This window comes from Rhagoletis zephyria, unplaced genomic scaffold (genome assembly GCF_001687245.7).
Source record: "Rhagoletis zephyria isolate East Lansing unplaced genomic scaffold, Rhagoletis_zephyria_1.1 Rzeph_scaffold_00365, whole genome shotgun sequence".
Classification (NCBI taxonomy): domain Eukaryota; kingdom Metazoa; phylum Arthropoda; class Insecta; order Diptera; family Tephritidae; genus Rhagoletis; species Rhagoletis zephyria.
The window spans coordinates 272,058-279,230 of NW_016157449.1; the positions used below are offsets into that span (position 1 = coordinate 272,058).

The window sequence follows — 7,173 nt, forward strand, 5'->3', positions numbered from 1 at the left end:
AGTTGGCGCGAATGGCGGGGTCACCTTTCTTGTGGATTGGGCAGAGCACACTTAAATTCCAGTCGTCGGGCATGCGTTCATCTGACCATATTCTGCACAAGAGTTGATGCATTCACCTTATCAACTCCTCGCCGCCGTACTTGAATAGCTCAGCTGGCAGGCTGTCAGCTCCAGCAGCTTTGTTGTTTTTCAGCCGCGTTTTTGCTATTCGTACCTCGTCATAGTTAGGCGGTGGAACGTCGACTCCGTCATCATCGACTGCGGGCACGGGTCTTCTCCACAACTTTCCGTGCTGCTACCATTTAGTAGGGCGGAAAAGTGATCCCTCCATAATTTAAGTACGCTCTGGACAACGGTTACTAGGTCGCCATTATTGTTCTCACAGGAGTACACACCGTCTCTCTCCTACCACGAATCCAAAACCGAATTTGCTCTCCTTTACGTGGCAACTGTAGTAGACGTCGTAAGGCTTCACGCTTACTTTTCCTTGCCAGGTCCATCGCATTTCTTGTATGGCGGTGATGTCAGCCTTTGTCTTCCCGAGGATATCAACCAGCCGGGCAGAGGCACCTTCCCCATTAAGGGTCCGGACATTCCAGGTGCATGCCCTCAAATCGTAGTCCTTTAAACGTTTGCCGTGGTTGTCATCATGAGGGGGTGGGGGGGTGTTTCTCATCTGAGGCTTTGCCTTGCTTCAACCTATTGCTAGGACTGAGGTGGTTTCGCAACCAAATACACGTTTATATAGCGAGCCGCTTGCTCCAAGCAGACATCCGCTTGCAGCCGCGCCTACTGGTGAACAGACGTTGCACACTCCAGTGAGCCCTTGAACCGAATAAGTCGGATTGGCTCCACCGAAGCTCCCTCTCTTTCTGTCGTGATCCAAGGCTCCACTCGGATTGGTTACCGCACCTCGCACATGGATTGCTCACGTTGCCCAGAGTGCGCGAATGAGGACGCAATAGTCGGGATTCAGTATAGCCATGCAACTATAACTGCATACCCAGCGCAACGACTATACCCCATTGCACCCCATTAGTAGCTCTTACTTTGCCAAAAAGGCGAGAAATTAAAAACTGCGTCTGTATTTAAGCGGATTTTCCACTGCAAAAAAATTTTAACTTTCTAATAAATGTATAGCGATTTGTTTTCTCTAAGAAAGAACACCTACATGAAAGTACAACCGCGGCTCTTAAATTTACATGTTCATCATCATCCGGCACCTCAAGATCCCACGACAGCCGGTTCTACGTACCGGCATGACTCGAGTTTTACATAATTACTTTTTTAAAGAAACAGTCATGAACTTAGTTTACTTTCCAGAATTGGCAAGACGAGCGGTCCTTAAAAAATGTGCGGTCTCTACAATTAACGGTGGACAATCCGACCAGGAAAACTTTGGTGAATTCCTCGAGGCTGTGACCTTCGTGTAAATGGCAGTCCAGGGAAATGCTGCGGCACCGGCCAGATCGCCATTGCTGGAAGTTGCCCCAGATCGGGTCGTCCAGAAAAAGGGCGCGGTCCCAATAATTAAGGGTGGATTTATAGGGCAGGGAAATGTTCTGCCGCCTTCAAGATTGCCAATGTTGGAAGCTGCGACCAACAAAATTCAATTCGTGAATAGTTTGGCTTGCTTAGAACAGAAAATGTAAGTTAAATACATATGTACGTTTAAATTTAAAGTACGCTTGTAATATGTTTGTAACGGTTACAGTGAGGCACTGCAATCTGGAGTAAAGGAGTCGCAAAAACGGCTGGAAGCAAAAATTTAAATACATGGATATAAAGTATGTGAATAATTAATAATCGTTAATATAATTATTTATTCATTTCCAGTGAAGCGCTTAAGTGCGAAAACCAGAGATTAAGAGAGTGCTTAAAAACCCGACTAGAAGTAAACGCCTTACCAGTTCAACACAAACACAGACCACAAAACTCCATTACCACCCACACGCTACCGCTAACATCTCCTGGTTTCTAAAACAATCTGCACGGTGTGTCAGACCAGGATATTCCGTAATGTGACATCAGCCAAGTGCAACACCTGCCTTAGCTGGTGCCACTTTAGGGCATGTTCAGGTCTGCGCACCACGCGAGATTCAACGAGGAATTTCCAGGGCCCGTGTTGCGCTGCACGGCCGCAAGTCCCAACTGCGACGCCGACCCCCACCACAGGGCGGCACTGTCGAGATCGCTAGCGAGATAATGTTGGTGGCTTAGCGTTCATCACGCACCACACCGTGCAGTATCGTCTTATCGGAGCAGACATCGACCGCATGATACCATCCTAGAATGTCAGGGTATTGCTATCCGGTCAGGCGATGTTGAGCTCGAAATATTTAACGTATATATACCCCATGTCACCAGCTTCCCGGCAGGATATAACCCCGATATAGGTACGCTACTCAGAGGCGAAAACCGTATGCTTGTTGGGGACTTTAACGCGCACTACGATCTTTGGCACTCAAGCCTGTCGAACACATCTATCTGGTCTGATAAACAGCGAATCATGGCGATCTATGATGGCCTTAGCATCAGACCATCTGCTCATAGTCATCTCGATTGATAAACCAACCGACTTTTCTTCCGCGGTTCACCGGCCCTATGTCAACTTTTCCAAAGCTGACTGGAAAGGCTTCGCGGATGTTACTTAAAGCGCCTTCACTTCACTACCCATACCAACCGATGTTCACGTAGGTGAACGTAAATTCCACAGGGTTGTCACTGCTGCTGCAGCTCGCTTCATCCCAGCAGGATTTATCACGGATCCACGTCCGAACTTTCCTACTGAAGCGGCTGTTCTATCCGATGAGCGTGATAACCTTCGTCAGGCCGACCCCGGAAATACCCGTATTACGGATCTCAACTCGGAGATTCGGCAACTTGTGAACATACATAAGCGGAAGAAATGGGAAGAGCATCTGAAGACCTGCAACTTGTCCAACCCGGCGAAGCGTGACGAAGAATTGAAATGGACTTTGGTGACCACGCTTCGTCGGACCTGGAGAGATGCGAGAGCTATTTTAGCCGGCAGTTGATTCTGCACCCTCCGTAGGATAAATCCAAACGTCGAGTGACCAGATAGCTGCACAAACTGCCAAAACTTAGTGCGCCTCTTGTTTTCATCAGCGGTGAGGTAAGGGTAGCCATCGAGAAGGCGAAAGCCTACAAGGCCATAGGACCTGACAGAATATGCACGTTGATGCTGAAAAATTTTAGTCCTGTGGGAGTAGCGTGCCTAACGGAGGTCCTCAATTTTTCAATGGCCTCAATCATCTGATAACCCTCCTTTCCTCGGTAGCGAAGACACTAGAGGCCTTGCTACTCCCGTAGTTCACGAATCACCTGACCCCAGCGGAGTATCATAATGTTTTCCGAAAAGTGCACAGCACAACAACAGCACTTAACGCCATAAACACCTAGATAGCTCGTGGCCTCAACCGAAACCACCCAGTGAGAGAACCATTATAGTAGCGTTGGACCTGTCCAAGGCGTTCGACAATGTCAGTCATTCAACGGTGCTAGAAGACATAGAGGCTTGCTCACTCCCACAGGGACTCTTCGAATTATCTAAGTGGTCGACACTCGTCAGTAATATCTAGGGACAAAACCAGCAGACCAGGAAAAATTTAACAGGGGTACCTCAGGATGGTGTCCTATCCCCACTACTATTAAATTACTACTATTAAATATCTCAAAGCTCCATCAACCACCAGAGGGAGTCAATATTGTCTCTTATGCTGACGATTGCTTGATTATGGCGTCTGGGAATGGAATTGATGGCTTGTGCTTGAAAGTATACGGTTATCTCTCCGAACTCTTTCGCTTCTTCACTGCAAGGAGCCTTATTCCCTGCGAAATCCTCGGCAACCCTATTCACCACCTGGACGAAGGAGGCCAAACTGCTACCGGGTATTCACGTCGATGGCGTAACAATACCGACGGTGAATGACCCCAAAACAATCGGAGTTACCTTCGACAGTCTGCTCTCCTTCTCGGCGCATACAACCGCAATTGTCAACAAAATACAGAGCCGCAACAATGTCCTCAAGTCGCTGGCCGGCAGCTCTTGGGGCAAAGATAAAGAAACGTTGTTGGCAACATACAAGGCAATTGGCGGGCCGGTTCTAAACTATGCAGCGCCCGTGTGGTCGCCTTTGACTAGCAGGACGCAGTGGATGAAGCTACAGACCTGCTAGAATATGGCACTTCGGACAGCGACCGCATGCCTCCTGATAACGCCCCAACACCACCTACATGACGAGGCCCAGATGCTCCCAATCAAGGAGCATAACATAATGCTCTGCAAGCAGTTCCTTGCGGGGAGCCACAGACGTGACCATCCCAGCAGACAGCTGCTTGCAGAAGAGCCCTCGCCAAGGCACGTCAGGAGGAATCTCTACGGACTGACGGACGAAGTCCAGAGGTTAATTAAACAACCTTTGGACCCGTCAGCTTATCGATAGGCCCTGAGCGCCATTCACAGGGAATCGGTCTCAAGTTATGTAGACTCCCGCTGTGTGAATGCCGTTCTAGGCACACAACCACCTGACGTGGACGGGACAGAACTTTGTCTGCCTCGGGAGACCCGCACCACAATGGCCGAACTTCGCTCGGGCTATTGCACCAGGCTAAGCTCGTACCTGAGCAGAATTAATAAGGATGTGCCCAACCAATACCCGGCATGTAGAGAGTCGCCACATGACTCTCGGCACCTCTTCACATTCTCCGAGAACCCCACCCAGCTGGCGTCCCTGTCCTTATGGACAGACCCTGTCGAAGTCACGCACTTCCTGGGCCTCCCCTTAGCTGAAACGTGCGACAACGTTGACGGATGAATCGACCCGAGCGAGTCGCTAAAACAACAACAAAAACCGCAAGATCTGTGTGACAAACCTTTTGGTATAGTAAAAATTACAGTTATATTTACTTTTCAAATATTGGGGTCATGTGTTAAAAATATATCGTGTATGCAATAACATAATTTTTAGTTATGCTTGAGTGAAGTAAAATTATATTAACAAAATTTGTTTAAAATTTTTTTGTTTTTAAATAAGTGCGTTTTACCTGTAGCATTTCCTCAGGTTACACATTTACACATCTGACAATGAAAATGGAGGTAAATAAGGAATAGTTCAAGCAGTTTCTTTAATGTTTATCAAGGATCTTCAACAGTTCGTTTAACGGAATAATGAAGCTTTTATTAATTTACTTAACAATAGTTTCACCAATTGATTGGTGCAAACGGGCATTACTGTTTCGGATCTTTAATATCTCTGCCATCAAAAAACGAAGCTTCCTCTATATTATAAAACACATTTGTATTCCAATATCGTATGTGGAGTCAGACATAGTTTTAAGTTCGACGGAATTAATTACACTGTGCGACAGCTTAAATCGATATTGAGTAAAACCAAATGCAAATGATAGTTTTAGGAGTCAATGATACTACGTTCATGGGCTTTTTCGAGTTTAGCTCAAATAATGGGCTGTCAATAACCGCCCTTATAGGAAAGTTTCCCCAACTAAATTCTACAAAAGAATTCTAGACATTTCCTGACTGTATGGCCATTTTTTTTAATTTAAGCCTTTTAATTAATTTAATATATTTCTGATTTTTATACCCGAGCGCCCTGCACCTACCTGGCTCCGACCATGCTAACATCTTTTCTCTATCACACTTAACTTTGCTTACTAAGTAGTGTTTGCCACAAATGAATGGCAAAGTGCAGGGCATAAAATAATAACTGTCGCAGAGGTTTTTTGAAAAATAATAGGGTCCTTTATAGATTTTGCGAAAAAAAGTATTTTTTGTTAACTTGGTAAATATTTTACTTTATTAACTAGTTTTAAAATTTTAATCCTTATTTACATTTGTCAGCTTTGGGAGATAAGTACATGCGGCACGCACGTCTTTTTCAGGTGTATTGTTTTTCTTAGACTTGGTATAAAAAAAAAAATTGTATAGGGTTGGTCGAATTAATGCCATCCTCAGTCACCAACTCCGAGTGTTTTCGATTGCTGAGTAAGAGGCCTTATGTTGGATAAAAGACGGAGTATAAAGGAACCAAATTGTGGAAACTAGCCTATGGTTACAGAAGATATGTAATAAAGTAACCGACGAAGACTTGCGGGCCGCTCGCGCTTTTCTCCCAAACCCGCTGGCAAACCCAAATGAAGGTAAAAATTTAAAAACTAATTAATAAAATTTAAGTAAAATCTGTGGAAAATTAGCAATAAACTCCTTTTTCGCAAAATCTATAAAAATCCCTTTTATTTCAAAAAAGTTATTATTTTACTCCCTGTATAAAATATTAATGCTGAAAAAAGGAGTACAAAAGAAGTACACAACTAATAAAGGAGTACATTTCCACATATTTTCTTTTGGGCAGTACGTCTGGCAACCCTACCTAAATGCAAATCCATTTTTGCATTAAGAATCTAAATGCTAAAAGCAACCCTGTGATCTGCCAAAATTTCCACGATTCGAACATGGTTTAAGCTTAGTATCCTCTTAAGAAAACGGTCAAGAAAAAATTGCCATTATTTCGCGTGTGTGTCCAAGGAATTTTGACATTTTTGATAACGCACAGCCTGTTGCCTCACTCTTTCCTCAAGAAATAATGGAACGGGCATATATTTCTGTTGCAAACCTGGGTTGCCTTGTGCTCTTTTTTCACAAAAAACTTTAGAAAACCGTAGTAGAAAGCGTACTAAATTTCTGAAGAACTGCGTACTGCCTTAAGGAAATTTGACTCAAGAAAATTTCTTAGCCATTTCTTGTACGTCATTTTATATGGTGTTTTTGCTTTTCTTAAGAGCTGGATACTAAGCTTTAATGAGAAAAAGTGGCAACATTGCTTTTTCGTGTATACAGTGGCTAGCTACGTTTCAGTGATCACCGATCGAGATTTCATTTGTTCTTTTACATTGTTTGGATAAAGAAAAGATACGCAAATTCAACATCGATGTGATGCTGATAGAAATCTGGATCAATTTGTGATCAACTCTGTTTGTTTTGCTTCTTAATTAAGTGAGGAAATTTTAATTGATTGCACCGGCAAATTAATATATACACAAACTAATTTTCGGTTATGGTTAAAACAATTCAAGTTTTTGTATTGAATTTTTGGTTTAAATTTTTTTTTTTCGTTTTCAGTAGGGTTTTTTGCA

General features: G+C 44.0%; 1 long non-coding RNA gene across 1 annotated transcript; it reads left to right on the forward strand.

Moving 5' to 3' along the window:
• Nucleotides 1–1,372: 1,372 nt before the first annotated feature.
• Nucleotides 1,373–1,952, forward strand: LOC108359249 (uncharacterized). The gene is made up of 3 exons (XR_001846897.1): nucleotides 1,373–1,648; nucleotides 1,715–1,787; nucleotides 1,837–1,952. It is a non-coding gene; the product is annotated as an uncharacterized LOC108359249 (long non-coding RNA).
• Nucleotides 1,953–7,173: the final 5,221 nt, after the last annotated feature.